Genomic DNA, 18,418 nt, shown 5'->3' with positions numbered 1-18,418 from the left:
GTCTTTTCCAGTCTTACATTTTTAGCTGTACCCTTGTTAAGAGTACCCTAGTGTTAAAACTGTTGAGAACTAATTTTTTCTGAATTTGACATTAGTTAGCCACTTGCTAATTTGTTGCATTTGGTACTATTCCATCCTTCACTGCTGTAATTTTTTAACAGTAGAGTGAAAGAAAGAGAGCATTTTTACTCTTAGTTGTGCTAAAGATTTTCCCTAAATGCAGCCATTAGAGACCAGCTGCAGACAAAACAGCACAGGCAGTTGATTTTTCAACAATGTTAGATTTTGAACTCCTGTCTGCAGTAATTAATTAGCTTCATTGCTGAGCCGACTCCCTGCGGGACTGCAAGATCATTAGTGCCAAAGCCAGGAAGGGAGCCTGAACTCCCAAACCCCTGAGAAGCTACTGCAGCAACTCTTGTCATCTATAGAGCATTTCAAGAACATTTCAAGTGACACTTGTAGAAAAGATTCACTTTCTCATCTGTATGAGGGCCTTTCTCAGATTGAGTTAGACTGCTGGCTGGGACCATGCAAATCTACTTCCTGGGCAAGATTTTGTCAAAGGCTATCTAAAACCCAAAGGGTTGCTCTCAGCTAATTCATCTTAATTTTGCTGAAGTGTAGAGAGAATTATAGAAGACTTGAGAGACATCAGGGTAGAAATCAATGGTGATGTACAGTACTGAGGCTGCTGTGCCAAAAGCTAGCACAGAACTGAGTATCTGTCAGCTAAAAGTCAAACTTGGATCCAGCAGAGACACAAATGAATCCAAACATGCCAAAATGAAAGTGCTGGCATGAAATTACACAACTTCCTTCAGGTGCAGAAAACCAGCAGACACTGAGATTATTTACAAATCACTTTTATGAAATACTTTTTGTAGGCTTGGGATGCAGTGTAATATAGTTTAATCTCTTCTCTCATCCCCCATGCTTGTTTCAGAAGAGAACAAGAAATTTAATCCAAACAAAGGATTAAGAAATTTCAATAACTGGACTACTGCCATTATCAAAACAATGGACCAGCTCTTTAAATGCTTGTTCTTGATTGAATTGAAGTCAATGACTACATCAGAGGGAGCAGAACTGGAATGCAGAAAAGAAGAAATGAAAAGTCTAGAAGAGATACACAATTATTTTTCCTATTACTCACTTCTAGCAATGCATCGCATAAACAAAGCAGCTCTGAGAAGGAATCTCTCCTCACTGGAGAATAAAGTTAGGGACAACTTTTGAGAGATGGACAGAGGAAAGAGAAATGAGATTTAATATAGATAAATGTAAGGTAATACACCTGGGAAGAAATAATAATCATCCTATATACAAAATCAGGAGCTGCTCTTTAGAAAACAGTAATAGAGAGGAAGGCCTGGGAGTAGTGGTTTATAATTAATTATTGCAGACAGGAACTGAAAACCTAACACTGGGGCAAAAATCAAATACATTCTTATTCTGGGCCAGCACCAGGGGTTTGTTTCTACAGTGAGTGCACAGAGATCAGGGAGCTGGCAACAACACAAGCAAAATATTAAACTTATGGCTATGATGTTATTAATTCCATTTATAAGAGACTTGACTGCTGATACCCAAGCTTGTAGTTTTCTATTTGCTGAATATGGTAAAACTTGTCCAAGACAAAAACTCTTGATGAGTTTGTAGAAGGGTCTTTTTTTTTTCTTGTCCTCATACTTAAATGCAGAAATGTGGCCTAAAAATTATGAGGTTTAACCCAGACAAGATTGTGGAAGCAAGTCCCTTTTCATAAGGAAAAACATTGCATTTGGAAACAGTATAGAGAGACTTAAAACAATGTAACAATTTCATTGGTGAAAGAGAATCTGTTGGCAAGAAATGAAGGCCAAATGCTGAGCTGTGCTATTTAGGCAAGAGATGTTGGTCAGTAGATGAATTTAGCAGGTAGAAAACAAAGATATTGCAAGTAACTGTGTTCCACCAAAGACAGATGAAGCATTACTATGCTGAGAAGACAGTGCCATGTGAAAGCCTGCCAGACAACCCAGACGGAGTGCCATGAAGAGCTAACTGCAAGACCTGATGGCTGTGTATTTAGAAGTTCACAGACTTGCAAATCAGAATGAAATAGAAATTGATTCTAGTCCTAGAAGAGGAAAGGAGGAATACCCTGACAAGGTATAGTATATAGAATAATAAAGCTTTACAGGAGTATTTAATCTTACTAGTGCTGTGAGCTATTACCACAGGGTAATCCTGTCTTTGATTCCTTACAGGCCATGGTAGAAAGATGGCACCTGTCCCCACTATAAGGCAGCCTTGGAGGGGTATCACTTCTTCCAAGATTGGATACAGCTTGGGCTCACACCACCAGGTTGTATACAAGTGCAGAAAGAGGCATTCATTATCCCACAGGTAATTTTTCCTCCTCCTGGGAAAACAATGGTGGACCATTTCTTAGAGCCCTATATGTCAGAAAGCTTTTTTTTGTTGTTTTTTTTTCTTTAAGTAAGTGCAAAACCAAGTAACTATTTTTTTAAATATGAAAAAGAAAAAAACCACCAAAAATATAAAAGCTCTCAAAACTGACATTTCATCTTCTGTCTGAGAAGGCAGATAAAGCTGCATAATTAGTCAGGGAAGAGTCACTCCCTTTCTCCCCACAGCCTCCAGAGGATAAACTCCAGATAAGCCTTTCAGAGACTGCAGAGCTCCAACTGCAGAGGGTTTTAGTCTGTGAAAAGTGTTTGGAGCACACAATAATTAGAAGATCACAGCTGAATTTTGCTAGCTGTCACAGTATTTGTTGCTATCACTGCACAAAAGTACTCTTGTAGGTCTCCTGAGTCTTCCTAAATGTGTGCTGTAGTCTGATTTGTCCACATGGAACTTTTTAATAGAAAATTTGGTCAGTGTACAACACTTAAAGGCTTACAGCAAATCCCTTTTCCATGGCAGAACACCACCTGGACAGAATGAGAAAATAAAAGTTCTTTTCTTGGACAAAGCAAGAACTCCTTTACACTTTATACTATATCCAGACCCTTACAGTCCAGGGGGACTCAGTATGCTGGGAGAATCAGTGGGTAGCCTGCTAATCCAAATCCACATCTTCTTTGTGTCCCCAAATCAGTGCTCAAAAGTTCTGGCAGAAGACAGGCCTTTTCTTAAGACTTGCCCTTCATCTCTGCTTGCACACATTTTTTAAGTCCCAGTGGGAAAACTCTAGAGACACTGGGAAGAAGACAGTAAATATGTTGTAATTCCTTTAAATTTATTTGAGATTCACTTTTGTTTTAAGAAAGCAAACACCAATAACTGTCTGGGTTACCTTAAATTCAGTTTGTGCTTAAGTGTTTCAGGACTATTTCTGAGATAGTCTTCATTACTGCTGCTTAACAGACTGCTGTCTCAGATTTGTATAAATTTCTTACAAGTATTTCTAACCTTCAACTACAGTTCACTTAATGGTAGATGCACTTGTGCTGTCTCTTTTCTCATCCAAAACAGCTGTTCAAGTTGTTAATCTGTGGACTGTGCTTCGTTTTCAAGAGCTGATGTTTCCCATTACTGCTTTTTATCATTTTCAGGTATGCTTGGCTTACCTTCTCAGCTCCCATGGTCTCTCTACCTCCCTAGAAAACCAGCTGCTGGGAGCTATATGCATAACATACAGGTACTTAACAATGCTTTCATTGTCTTTCAACCCAATTGTAAAGGTCATTTTCTCGGCTCATTGTCCCAGTCCTGTCACTCCTCCTCTTTTGCACAGTGCCATTGGCTCCCTTTCTTCACTGTGTGAAATACAAATGACTTTGCTTTACTTTTCAAGCCGTGTCTAATCTACATCACCAGGAAGGATCCTTCACTGCCACTATACAAACCATTATTACCAGTGTTTTAAGGAAGACTTGTACATTCACTTTCATGCTTTCACCATGCTGCTGATTTTGCATAGCAAAAAATACGTGTTATACCCCTAAACCTTTCCTAAGGAAACATTTTAGGTTTTCCTAACTTAAACCTAGAGTCATTTTCTCTGTTTTTTTTCTGTCTCAGGCTTTGTCAGAGTCCAAGCATAGCTTTTGCTAGAGATGCTTTTTCATATGAACCAGTTCTAACCTCTTTCTGCTCATCTTTTTTCTATAAGGCCCTTCAGAGGCAAAAAAGTTAGTTGTTTTTATATCTGTACAGTGCAAGCTACAGTGAGGGTGGGTTTAGGTGTAATTTTAAGAGTAGTATTAACAATAAAAATACAGTAAACCTAATTATTTGTCTTGTTTCTAAGTCTGTAAGATACTTCCAGGTAATTCTAACACAGGCTGTTTAATTTGCTATACCAAAGTTGCTTAAATCTGTGGATTCCAGGAATAAATTTGCCGCAGGGACTAAGAGAGAAAGAGGGGGACTGGAACTGTGCCTTTGCTGACAGATGACTGTTACTGGCTTAGCAGAATTACCAGAATGCACCCTGAGGGGCTGTAGTCACTCTGTTAGAATCACTCAGTGAGAACCATGCTCAGCATGGTGGGGTGGGGGCATGGTGATGTGTTTTACAGGTCCCTTACCAGGATCATAGTCAAATTCACCCACAGTGCTGACTGGACAAACATTTGGCCACATTTCTTTTAACATGGAACTATGAGTGGTTCTGGAAAATTCTGTTTTATGAAGACCTAATATAAAAAGGCTTTTTCACCCCTGTTTCTGTTCCTTTTGGAAATTGTGTTATTTTATCATCTCATGTGTAAGTAAAGTGAATATTCTGTTGTAAGTTATAGCTGTCAAAAACCAATAAAAGGGTTAAGACTGGAGCAGAATTTAGAAAAATAGTCAGGGTATGCAATTTAAGATTCTTAAAGATCAGTGTTATCTTAAGATATCACTGAGAGGTGGACAAAAAGCTAGAGAAGTGAGATCTACATGCTCTCAATATTTAGCAGCTAGAAGATCACATTTTCATTCATGACCACAAAATGCCTGTTTTATTCAGGAAAAATGAACCTTGTCAAATAGCTTTGATATCGTTCTCTGGCAAGATTACAAGTACATTTGATAAAGATGACTCTATTGACATAATACACTAGTTTGTATAGGGCATTTGTTTTATTCTGTGTGGCAGCCTACATACAAGAGATGCATGGGAAGCAAAAAAAATTAAAAACTGTTTTTCCATATGGTTGTTTGCCATGTCACATCTCCCTTTCTGTGATTTTACTTTATTGCCTTATAATGCTTCTAGTTTAAAAATGTCCAGTCTTTGCATAATGTCTAACATCTTGAAGTATTCAGAATACCAAACAATTAGCACAGGAACCAAAGCAGGTTGTCAGGGATCTGTCTATCCTTTTCTAGTTACACCTCAGAATTATAAGGTAGTTATGTCTTCTCTTTTATAAAATAAGTATTATCAGGTTCCTAATTGAATGAATCAGTGATGCAACCATGCAATAAAGCTCATGAACTGCAGGGCATGACCCCATCCAGTGCACAGTGGATAAATATACCTTTAAAAATATCCAGATATCATTTTCATGTTGTTGGACTAATCACAAGATTAGTGATTATGTGACTTAGTGAATCTGTGGACTGAATAGTGAAAGGGTGAAAACTTCTCTCAAAGCCCCCAGAAAGAATGAGCCCTCAGTAGTGTGAACACATATGCCAGATGAGAAAAGAGAGCTTCAGCTCCTCTGAAGCTTGATGAGTCCCTGATGCCATTCACTGATACTCAGTTATACAAAGTTTAATCTCAGTGATGTCAGTACAATTCTCTGCACAATTCTCAGCAGATGTCTTAGTAATTTCTCCATGCAGGCAATGAAAGGCAAAACCATTTTTTTCTCTAGCACTCAGGAACAAATAGCACTGATAATAAAATGTCTCTTTACTTGTCTAGTAGTTTGGCTCATTAAGGTGACGTGCCATGAAGTTTCAGAGTATTTATGCTTTTAAAAAGTGGAGTATACACCCAGTAATGACCTATAGATAGCAGACTCTAGTATTCAGGAAGACTTGATTCCCAAGCTGCAAACCCTATTATTCATCTGGGTATTAAGTGTTGATTCCACCAGGTACATGGTGAAAAGACCTTTGACTTAAGTCATTCAAATAACATACACACTGTATGAATAAATCACACAGACAAAAACTCTGAATACAGGTGAGGAAGGCTCTCTCCTTCTTTGTCTGAAAAAGTCTCAAAGGCTACACATTATTGTCTTTTTAGTTATGAATGTGCAGAGAGCTGGGGCCCTGAATATTTGGATGATGAGTGTAAGAAACAAGGCAGTAGAGAAATTACTTTTTGTAAGATCTATTCAATTGACAGCAGTCAAAACCTTCCATTTTCTTCAAACGTATTTTGATTGAGACAATACTGTAAGAAGACAGGCATTGTGTATTTAACTTTATTAAACTAAAAATGGTGCAATTTGCTATAAGAGAGACAAAATTAAATACACTTTTTAGTGGCTTGTAATAATTTGATATCTCCTAAAGTTACAAAGTGCAACCTGAATTGTGTTTAAGAAAGTTTCTTAACTTATGAATATGTCCATAGCAGGTGACTAGTATTATCAACAGAGCTTTTAAGTGAAGGCTTTACTGTTACAGGCTTGTCTGACTTGGATAACAAACTCTTTTAGTATTTCAGCCCATAAATCCTGAACAGAAAGATACTATTCTCTTGTGTTTCTGACAAACTAAAAGAGAATCTTTGTTTGCAGAGCTCCCCAGAGTTAACACAGTACTAGTTAATGATTTCACCATTGTAATTACTTTCTAGGGTCTGTCAGTCAGGCAGTTTTAATGTATGCAGAATGGGCTGCATCAATTTTGTGCAATGTTACTATTTTACTTGGTTTCATGCTCCTTGTCTATTAACCTGTCCATAACAAGTTCTCAATATATGGACCAATTTATCGTAGAATCCTAAAATAGTTTGGGTTGCAAGGGACCTTAAACATCATTTAGTTCCAACCCCCCTGCCATGGGCAGGGACACCTTCCACTAGACCAGGTTGTTCCAAACCTCATCCAACCTGACCTTGAACACTTCCAGGAATGGGGCATCTGCAATTGCTCAGGGCAACCTGTTCCAATATCTCATCACCCTCACAGTAAAGATTTTTTTCCTAATACCTAATCTAAACCTACTCTTTCTCAGTTTAAAGCCATTCCCCTTTGTCTTATCATTACATGCCCATATAAAAGGTCTCTGGCTTTCTTGTAGCCCCCTTCAGGTACTGGAAGGCTGCAAGTAGGTGTCCCCAGAGCCTTCTTTTCTCCAGGTTGAACAATGTCTATTCTCTCAGCCTTTCCTTGTAGGAGATGGGTTCCGTTCCTCTGATCATATTGACATCTCTCTTTGGGACTCACTCCAATAGGTTTATGTCCTTCCTGTGCAGGAGACCCCAGGAGTGGATGCAGCATTCCTTGTGGGGTCTTGGCATCTCACAAGACCAGAAGAGAGGGGCAGAATCACCTCCCTTGCTCTGTTGGCCATACTGTTTTTGATCCCTTCATCCCCCAGCTTGTTTTGATATGAGGGATTGCCTCAGTCCAGGCACAGCATCTTGTGCTTGGTCTTGTAAACCTTATGAGAGTCCCATGGCCTGGGTTCCAGGGCTTGTCCAGATCCCTTTTGATGGCATCCCATCCTTTAGGTGTGTCAACAGCACCACTCAGCTTGGTGTCATCTGCAAATTTGCTGAGGGTGTACTTAATCCCTTCCATTTGTGTCATTAATGAAGATATTAAATAGCACTGGTTCCAGGATAGACTCCTAAGGGACTCCTGCAGCCATCCAACTAATTCCTAATCCACCCATCAAATCCCTCTCACTCCAATTTAAAGGGAATGATGTTGTGAGGGACCCTGTAAAAGGCTTTACAAAACTCCAGATAAATGACATTTGTAGAGCTTCCCTTGTCCACATGTAGTAGTCACTACAGCAGAGAAGGCCACTAGGCTGGTCAGGCAATTACTTTGGTCAGTCCATGCTAGGTGTCTCAAATCACCTTCCTGTCTTCCATGTGCCTTTAGCACAGTTTCTAGGATGATCTCTTCCATCACCTTCCCAGGCACAGAGGGGAGGCTGACAGGTTGGTAATTCCCAGGGTCCTTCTTTCTACTCTTTCTAAAGATAGGCACTATTGTTTCCCTTTTCCAGTCACCTGGGACTTCACCTGACTGCAATGACTTTTTAAATATCATGGAGAGTGCCTTGGCAGCTACATGAGCTGATTCCCTCAGGATTCTGGGATGTGGGACCTCGTTTGGTCCCACAGGCTTATGCACATTCAGGTTCCTTGGAAAGAACTTGATCAGAGGGACTTCGCTCCCCCAGTCCCCATCCAGCTGTCCATCCACTCAGGAAGTGTAGGAAAAGAGGTTGCCATTGAAGACTGAAGGAAAAAAAATGTTGTTGAGTAACAGCCTTTTTCTCATCCATTGTTGCCAGTTTTATATGTCAAGTTTGAGAAGAAAATTGTTTTTAAATATCAAAACCAGTTGGACTCCTACAAGTTTTGTGAATATGGAGAGGCGGCTAGAGAGAAGCTCACATGAGGGTTCTCATGGTGCAAAGGTTTTGGAAAGGGCACAGCTATTGCCGTTTTCCTTAGATACACTAGGTGACCATTTGGTATAGGCCTAATTCAGATTCACAGAATCACAGAATGACTAGGTTGGAAGAGACCTTCAAGATCAGTCAAACCAATGTCCTAATACCAACTAAACCATGGCACCCAGTGCCATATCAAGTCTTTTTTTAAACTCATCATCCAGGGATGGTGCCTCTACCACCTCCCCAGGCAGGCCATTCCAGCATTTTATCACTCTTTCCGTGAAGAACTTTTTCCTAACATCCAACCAAAATTTCTCTTGGTGCAGCTTAACGCTGTGTCCTCTCATTCTGTCAGTTGCTGTCTAAAATTGCACATCATGCGCTATGTCTTACCATGCTCACAAGTAGGGGGGACATGGTGGACTAAAATGTACATGAAATGATAGCTGTGTATTTTTAGAAGAGCTTTTTTCCAATGTGAACTTGATTTAGTCCAGTCCTAAATTAGCAGTTAATGAGATTTATACCATAATTGCATCACTAGTTCATATGTGCTTTATTCAAGCAATGTCATCCAATAATACCTCTTTTATAAAATAAGAAGGCGGGTCTAACCTTGCAGTTTTGAGGTGTAATTAGAAAGGGACAGATCCTTGATTAAATTCTGTGGTTCCCATACCTGTTGTGTTGGTATTCTGAATACCACGAGACAGTAGAATTGATGCAAAGATTGGACTTTTTTAAAACACGAGGTTCATTGAGCATGCTTGCCAGTGTTTGTAAAGGAATCTGGCACTCAGTTGGAGTGCTGACATTCGTTTCAATTAGTGTGTGATGAGTCTCTTTGTAGTTGAAATCATCATGTTTAAAGGTATAAATAGGCAAAGCAACTGGCTAATAAAATTTAAAGTGAAAAAATCAGTTTTAATATGTTTGTAGGAGCTAGGTCCTGACTTTCTTCAGCACAACAGTTGGAGTCACAGCTTGGAGAAACTTGAGAACATCTGTTATTTCTGTTGAAAAATACAAGTACATTGAGTAACTCACACCTTTGAAATTCCTTTGTGGGGGTGGAAGACAACTCCTCCCCAACACAAAGCTGATTTGCTCAGGATTTGGAGAACATTTGACTAGTTCATCCTTTAGATCTTTCATAATTTAGACACAAATGTTCTTTGGAGGGAAGCTTTGAAAAGGTTTTTCCTGTGAGGTTAGCTGATTCCAGAAGGAAGGGCTAAAATGACCTATACATTTGCAATACATGGAAGTTAATTTTACATATAAGCTTCTTTAGTTTGTAAAATACATGAAGTTGCTGTCTTAAAGAAAACAAAACAAAACAGAAGAAATCTGGTTACAATTGATCTGTGATCCAATACTTAATTTCTTTTGTACATGCTATGTTTTTTGCAGTGGATTTTTTTGAAATCTGTTTAATTCTGTAGGAAGTCCTAGTGACAAGGAAAAAAATCAGTGGAAACTGAAAGCATTTCTTATTATCAGCATACCTATCAGATATACATACATGTTACACTCCTGAGCATATACATCACAACACATCATTGAGTTTTTATTTTTTTTTTAACCCTATGAAAATGTGTGCTATGTGCCAACATACACCAAGAACTTAATGTTTTACTCACATATTCTATTGGCCCTTTAACTAGCATCAGCCAAGAGGCCTTTTTTGTGGGGTCATGAAAGGGGTTTGAGTGACAACCATGTGAGAATGAAGATTCCTGGACAGGCTGATGTGCCCAAAATTCCAAGGAGGGCATATTACTTTTCTTTGCAGGCATACTAGGATGCCTAGCAGGCAGTGTGCAGTAAATAAAGGAGGGAACAGAGAGAAGGTGACAGAAATGTAGAAAGAGGTGTAATAGAGGTAAGAGCATGGAGCCTAGAAAAATACCTTTGGATGTGAAAGGAAGTGAGAGTAGGAAATAGAAAACCATAACAAGGCTGTAGACTGGAATCAAATAATGATTACATCTGGAAATGGGGACATTCATGAAATAAACTGTTCTGTACCCTATTCCCATTTTCATCTCTAGACTAGGTGTCTGTTTAGGTGATGTCTCCCATGACATAAGGATTTACTTCAAGTACTGTATAACGTAACAGTTTTGGCAGATGGAAAGCTGCAGTTCTCCTTGGGAAAGCTAATCCATTGAAAAGAGCATGGTAGTTGAACAATAACTCCCCAGAAATTCTACAACAATTGACCCAGGAGAAGTTTAGTTATAGATTAACCCCAGATAAGGGGATTGATTGGTTAGGTAAACTAAACATCAATTCAGTTTAACACAGTATAATAGATTTTGTTCTACTTTCCCTAGCAGAATAGAAATAGTTCAGGAAAATTGTGATTTGGACACTTTGTTTTCCAGGGAAAAAAAAAAAAGCAAAATATTTTGTAGAACTGTCCCAGCTTCCTCTAAATCAAACAATATTCTGTGTAATTTAGATTAGGTTTAATACAAATGAGAAAATGGCAGATAACTTAAGGTTTTATTCATTTTTCATGTTGTTTTTTTCCTTTTCTAGCTTCTGTTTCTTTAGTGTAGGTTAGTGAATTTTCCTGGTGATTCTAATTTCTACATGTGCAGCATCTGGTTATCTGTCTCATGCAACAATCCATGCTTCTCTCTCACATCTTCTTGATGCTTTTTCCTTACTATCTTCCTATAACTCCCTGTGATCCCTTACTAGTTTTCCTCATTTCTCTATATTTTTTTTGTCATCATTTCTCTGCATTTCTCTTTCCTCTTCATCAAATTGACCAAAAGTAATCTCTCATGTGTTTTTCTAATGTTATTTTAAATTCCATTTGCAGCCTGACATTAACTTCTCATTTTCTCCCTCAGAATTACATACTGAGTTTTCTCTCACATTATTAGAAAGCAGGTCCTTGGGATTCCTTCTCTCTTCACTCAGCATAGCCATGATTTTATTTTTCTAGATCAAGACTTCTGTGGGTTTTTTCCTGTTATTTTTCTTCCAGTTTCTACTTTGCCCCTAGGAGGAAGAACAAGATAGTAGTTTTGCCTCTTGGATGGCATTCCTCTCCAAATTTGTAAGGTTATTTTTTGTTCTTGATGGTGTTTAGTCATTAACAGACAGTTTGCCTTGCAAATATTTGTCAATAATTTAGTTAAATAGTAACAAAAAGTAAACTGTGTGATTGCAAATCGAAAATTCCTTCTCTTGCAGTGGTTCAAGTGGTTTAGGCAGTACATAAAAAGGAATTTCAAGTTATGGAGTAGAATATTTTTAAAAAGGCTTTTTAGCATGAACATGTGTATATGTTGCAAGAACAATCACAAAAAACACTCGTTAGAAAGTACATGTGAAAACTAGAAGATAAAAGTTACAAGTTATCTTAATAAAACTTTAAAATATATTAAAATAAACTGAAAGAATACACACCTTAAACTTTAGACTGTTCAAAGCTTATTTTTCCCCAGAGAAAGAGAAATCATGGCCAGAGTACAAGAGTAGAGATAATTAGAGATTTGTTTCTTTTCTACCTCCCAAGGTAAGGCTTAATCCTACAGTAATCTCTTTATTGAGAGCCAAGTGTTAGTCAAGAAGCCTGCTGCACAGATTTGAAACTAGCATTTAGTTAGATATTTTCAGTATCTGGGGAGCACATATCCTATGAATTTATAGTCTGCATTTTTTTTTTTTTTCATTTTTGTCCTATATTGTAATGAACTGGCATGGATTCATTATAGATTTGCTAGCTTATATCATGATATGGAGTGAGACTTCCAGTTATGACCAGTAAACCTCCAGAGCCCTTCTGTCCTTTAGCACAGGAAGGGAGTTTGTACTGGGCACACCATGACTGGCACACTCTGGGAATGAGCATAAACCGATTATCTCAGAACAATTTTGCCTTTGAGCATTTCAGTCTCATGTTGCCCCACTGTCAAGCTTGCTTTAAGGATAAATGCTGAACAAATTTGGGGTTCATTCCAGTGGTATTAAGCAAATTTGTCTTCTGTCTTTTTAATTCCCAAACTGTGGTTTGCAGCTCAGTTGTAAATTAGTTGGCTAATTCCCAGGTGAGATGGGAAAGAGAAACATAGCAAAAAGAGAATATACATGCTGAGGTTAAGTTTTGGGGTTTTTGTTAAAGGCCCAAAGGTTAGATCCACAAATGGATTTAAGTGATATTTATGTATGTGATGTTAAAATTTGCACTCAACTGCAATTTTGCACTGAAGGATCAGTAACCCAGAGGTGTTGCTTCTCTGACAATAAAGTTACCATAGACCATGTGCCATGCCCAAGGGTGTCTCAGATTTGATGGTGCTGGAGAGCTCTCTCATCTATATAGGTCCCAATGATGCTCAACAATGAGGTAACTCTTCATAACTGGAAATTAATCCTGTTACCATTATGGATGTAACAAGCCTAGGGTCCTTGTAAAGCACAGTAGCTCAGGAACAGTGGTACTTTTTAGGAGTGGAAATTTGGAGCAAGGGGTATTCTACAGACCTGGGAGAACAGCCATAATACTTAATAAAACAATCGGTGGGTGTCTAATTCATACTTAACTGTGTAATTTTGATACCAGTCTACAAAGAGAAGTGGGTGGTCTAAAGACATATGTCCCTGGAAGGGATGGATGTTCAGAGCCTATGGGTATCCAGGTGAGCCTATGTGACATAGGACATTCCTACACAGTGGTCTGAAGGGTCAGGTAGAGAAAGGGTAGAAAAAGTGCTTGCTGCTTGCTGGGTTGACTTGCTTCACACATTTTTTGTGTTTAAAATGAAGTTGACATAGAAAAGTTTTATTTTTTAGACTAGTAAAAAGGAAAGAGTGGCCTGTACCCTCTCCTTGTTTATCCAAGGGCTTAATGATTAGAGCATTAGCAGGCAGTAGGTGCACAAAGTCCATTTAATTTACTGCCTGCAGGAATTCCAAATGCAATGCCTTAATTGAGAGGCTATAAAATGTTCAAGCATAGTGCTTACTGAATTCCCTTTACTGAAGTTTTGCATGAAATGATTAAGTATGCTTTGGATCAGGAAGAGTGAGTGTATCACTTGCTGGTGAGAGGACTCCCTAAGAAAAGGGAAGATGGGGGAGCTTGGTTCTTATGAATAGTTGACATAGGATGGTTGCCAAAAGAAGGACTGAAATCCACGTGCCCACTCTTGTGCAGATCTAAGCACCAGGCTGTAGAAGTTACTTTCTTTACATGCAAAACTTCAGAACCGTGGTATTCAATTGTGTACTTCCATACTGGGTTGAGGAGCAGCTCCTCACTGCTGTTCCTGAACTTGGTGACATGTGGTGGCAAAAGTACTTTGTGTTCAGTTTTGCAGCATTTAAGACAAAAATCTGGAGTTTTGTTGGGGGGAGGGGGGAAGTGGTTTTGTTTGTTATTTGGAGGCCTAGTATGGTAACTCAGCAGTTTCCACAAGAACATACCTGTTCACTGGAAGCTTCTCCAGAGGTCAACATCAGTTTGAACAGTCTCTTTGATCTTAACTGAACAACCAAAACTATTTATTCTTCTGGAATGAACAGGTCAATCTTATTTTATTCCTATAAGTCTTTAAAGCATAAGGGTCCATCTCAAAGCAAAAAAAAAAATTTAAAAAATTGTTTTTCTGAAACCAATGCAAATCTGTGCAATGGCAGAAAGCAGTCTGTTTCCTGCATTCTTCCATGTAAAATGCAACCTAAAAATTCCTTAATGGCTTCTGTACACATTAGGGGTTGAAGTTTGCCCTCTTGTCATGACAGAGATGGGAAGTTACAGGATTGTCTCACTGCAGAGGTGTAACCCTTAATTATCAAGAAGGAAGCTTAATGAAGCCTGAGAACCTAGTTAGCTCTCAGCAGAGCCTGGAGGTTTGAGGAACCAGGAGACAACTGAGGAGGTGGGCAGGAAAGATCTATGGCAGAAGAAAACTCCTGTAGTGGAGTTAGTGCTTGGCTGCAAGAAAATCACAATCCACATGAAGTGAGCCGAAACAAGGACCTGGAGGAACCAAACTGAGGGCAGGAATTTTATGGTTTGTTCTTTGAGTTAGGAAAGGCTGGGTTCACATGAGAGCTCTGCAGAGACTTGTGTCAGGAGAGAGGCAGACCTACTTGATCTGCAGTGGTGTTTGCAAAGGGATGTGAGAGTTTAGAAGTCTGTGCTCCCTGTGAGAGCTGTTGCAGCAAGGCCTTGGTAGGCACCTGGAAGGAGGCTCATTTTTTTTGGTGGTGCTTAAATCCTGGCCGAGGCTCCAGTTTGCACTGTCCAGCAGGATTTGTATGGCAGAACTTGTGTGGAAAGTTGTTTACACATAGAGATTAGATTGAACAAATGGAAGAGTTGAGTGGTTTCTTGGAAAGAGGTTGATACCTTGGATGACTTGCCCCACAAACAGTATTAAGCTTTTTTCCTTCCTGGGAAAAAAAAAAAAAAAAAATATGTAGCAAGGTCCCTGCATGCTTATGGCAGGGCAGTGGATGCTACATAGGTTTGGTATTCATATTTCTGAGCCAGACCTTTTTTGGTTATTTCTTGGCATTCATAAATGGTGTCCTCTCTGTTCCCACCCAAGTATGTGGAATGAGTGCTTAGGGATTTCTAATGCCTCAGATAGAGATTTCTGAAACTCTGCTTTCCAGAAGTGATACAAGAAAAATTGCTGACAGTCTGGTCATTACCACTGGGAACTTTTGGCTTGTTTGCTTCATAGGCCTAATTGAACCTGGAATTCGTGACTTAAAAGTTCTGTTGGTGTATTCCCCACATACCCACCAGTCAGTGCAAGCAAGGGAGCTGGATTTTTTTTTTTGTCTGCATACTTCTAACTAGCTTCAAGTCTCAAAAAGAGACAAAAATGATGTAAAGTTTTCTCTTCTAAGCTAATGAATTAGATCTAGAATGGTATCATGAGGAAGTCTCTTGGTTCCCTGAAGACATTTTTGTAGCTGTTAAGTTTATTGCTGATGACACAGAGCATGTCTTTCATCATACTTCTGTGGTGTAAGGGCTGAGCCTTGTCACAAAACTCTTGCATGGGACAGTCTAAATTTAGGAAATCTAGGTAATTGCAGAGGCTAATGTTTTAAGCTTGCACGTTATCAGGTAGAATTTGCCAGATTGTTCTGGTTCAATTTAGAAGTAACTTAAAAAAGAAGCATTTAATTTACTTAGAGAAGATCTAGCCCACTCTTGTCTAGAACAACAGTCTCTTTTGCAAAAACAAAATGGTCTCCCTTATAGCTAGGGCACATATTTTGTCTTACTATATGAAGTTACTCAGCTGCTTTTTCCCAACTAATTTATAAATAGGTATTTTCTTCTTTCTTCACTCTCAGTGTTTTTAAATGACATATATTAGAAAAGGTACTCGAATTCTCTCACAGAACATAGCTGAGCAAAGAATCATTGATGTCTTCTAACAATTTGTCTTTAACCACGGCAGTGTGTAATACTGAAATATTAGCTTCTGCTAATTTTTAGAACTAACATATTCTAATAAGGAATCCTAATAAAACTGGTTCATTACTCCTTTTCCTGTTACACACTAGATTTAAATTACATGCTGGAAACAATTGTATTAGAAATACTTTTATGATTAAGAAGTTATTAAGAGTTACTAAAATCCTCCTTATGCATACTTATGTCATACTTATATCTGTGTGTCTTAATGCTCTAATAGCACTAGAAATAATACCTCACAATGCATCTCTCCATAATTCCCACTGGTATGCTGAAAGATAGTATTAAGAAGATCATTAAGAGCATAGTCTCTTTATGTTCCCATAAGCTTTCCATTAATTTGCATTTAGCTGTCTAAACTACAGCAAAGTTAATATTTACAGCAAGTTAATACATTTCTAATAGAAATGTGAAGCATATTTATTCCTTCTGGTTATTAATACTCCTTTCTGGGCGCAGATGTGTTTTTGTAGGATGTGTTTGGTTGCTAGACATGTGCTGATGACAAATGCACCCAGAATCTTGCTAGGCACACTCAACTGGTAAGAGCATTCTGTTCTAAAAGCTTGATCATACACCAAGCTGTGTAGCCCTTCTATGTATCCAAATGCCCCTACAGAGTGGTGCTGGGAGCAATAGCAAGCAGGCTTTACTCTAAATAAACATAGTGTGTGGATTAAAAAGCAACAGTGTTGGTTGAGCCCATGGGGTTTGTACAGCTCTGTTTTGGGAGGCATGTGTCCCCTGTAGGTCTAGCAGTGGACCTGAAGTTACAACCCAGTACAGAGGAAAAGAGATATGTGTTTGTCCAAGCAATTGAATTAGGCTTTCTGCACATTCGAGCATGCATTGCTGTGTTTGGTGATCAAAAACTGGAGGCACAGATTTGGATGAAATTGCAGGATTCCATAAACTGGTACTCCAGGCATGAATCTACTCTGCCTGTTACTACCAGGCTGCTGCTTTTATTTGCTGGTAAGGAAAGGACCAATGCTATAATCTTTCCAGATGTGATGAACAAATATTTTGCTAGAATAGAACATATTTGCGTGTATTTGCTACAGTCTGAAGAGACGTGTTATCTTCCATCAGATGGCAAGGCAGTAAATTTCAATGATTCAACTTGTTTCTCGTTGCTGGCAGCCTTCTGTGCCTTACAGATCTGTTTTTGCTGAGACCATTTCTAATGTTCAAAAGTTGGAAGCAGTTTTAATCTGCTTGTTTAAAAGCTGTCAGAGAGTTGACGAGAATGAATGTTTTCTTTAAGTAGCCCCAGGCTTCCCATCTGATTGTGAGCTGTGCTCCTGCTAGGAATGAGGACCCAGCATAAGACCAGAGAAAGTTGAGGCAAGTGTTGTTACTTAGCACAGCATCTAGTTTTATTGTGCACTGTTTGGAGTGAACTTTGGCGATGATATTAAATGTGGCTTTTTCATCAGGCCCGCAGGAAAACTGTTACAGAAGATTTTAATCTTTTGTTTTTGAAAGTCCTGAGGATCAGGCACTGGCACTTTGTATGCTGTCATAGCATGTCTCAGAGCACTGCTGCATTTGCGTGAAGGATCACTGAGCAGTCATATCATGAAAGGGAAAACAAATGGTGAATGACTCTCAATTGCTTTTGGTTGTGCCAACTGCACTAAGGTATTTGTTTAAATGAAAGCTTTTAGCATAAATAGCTATGTATACAGAAACCAATTCAAGTTTTGAGAGTTCCACCTAAAATTCCTGTTTGCTTCCATAACAGCTCTAAGGATGAAATAAACAGAATAGTCTGACAGGAGCCATATGCCCCATCTCATGTTAGAGCTATAAACATCAGCTCATGGCACATTATTGCACTAGCAATGAAATGTTTGTAAGCTACATAATAAAGGTGTTCAGATGTTGGTCTCAGAGATGCTAAAGGAGTCAAGATGCATTTAATTGAAAATCTTTGAAAACACTCAGCTCAGGTCATGACATAAGAGAAACTGTAATGTAGGAGAGGCAAGTATAATGTTAATATCAGTTGTAACTTTCTCTGATGTATGTAAATATTTGGTTTTGTTTATGAATACATATAAACTATATCTGGAAATAGCCCCCTAACTGTCTCTTATTTAAGTGGAGAGGAAACTTATTTGTGGGCAAACCGCCTGGAATGGTTGTTCATCACTTCATTACTGACTGATCATGGTTCTGCAGAAATATGCCTTTACACTTTGCTTATTCAAATATGTAGCAATAGAAAACGTTGGGTATGTGAATGATGTTTTTACGTGATTTGTTTAAAAGAACAAGCCCTGATCTGGCAAGTCAAGGCTAGTTCATGGTACAGTAAATTATTCCATCCTTCCAGAAATTAATATCGGGAGACAATAAAAACATTAGCATAAACCCCCAACTCTACAGTTATAGTAAGCTCAA

At 38.7% G+C, this 18,418-nt stretch overlaps 1 long non-coding RNA gene across 3 annotated transcripts in view; it reads left to right on the top strand.

The window, feature by feature from the left end:
• The window catches only part of LOC107203064, a 57,700-nt gene that overhangs the window by 6,454 nt on the left and 32,828 nt on the right, over positions 1-18,418 (top strand). For all 3 annotated transcript variants that reach the window (XR_004496825.1, XR_004496826.1, XR_004496827.1), the window contains exons 3-5: positions 1,963-2,154; positions 2,253-2,391; positions 3,567-3,652. This is a non-coding gene — a long non-coding RNA (uncharacterized LOC107203064). The remainder of the gene's footprint in view (positions 1-1,962; positions 2,155-2,252; positions 2,392-3,566; positions 3,653-18,418) is intronic.

The sequence above is a fragment of the Parus major genome, chromosome 4 (assembly GCF_001522545.3).
Source record: "Parus major isolate Abel chromosome 4, Parus_major1.1, whole genome shotgun sequence".
Taxonomy (NCBI): domain Eukaryota; kingdom Metazoa; phylum Chordata; class Aves; order Passeriformes; family Paridae; genus Parus; species Parus major.
Note: the sequence above shows the minus strand (reverse complement) of the source record. Positions and strands in the feature narration are given on the sequence as shown.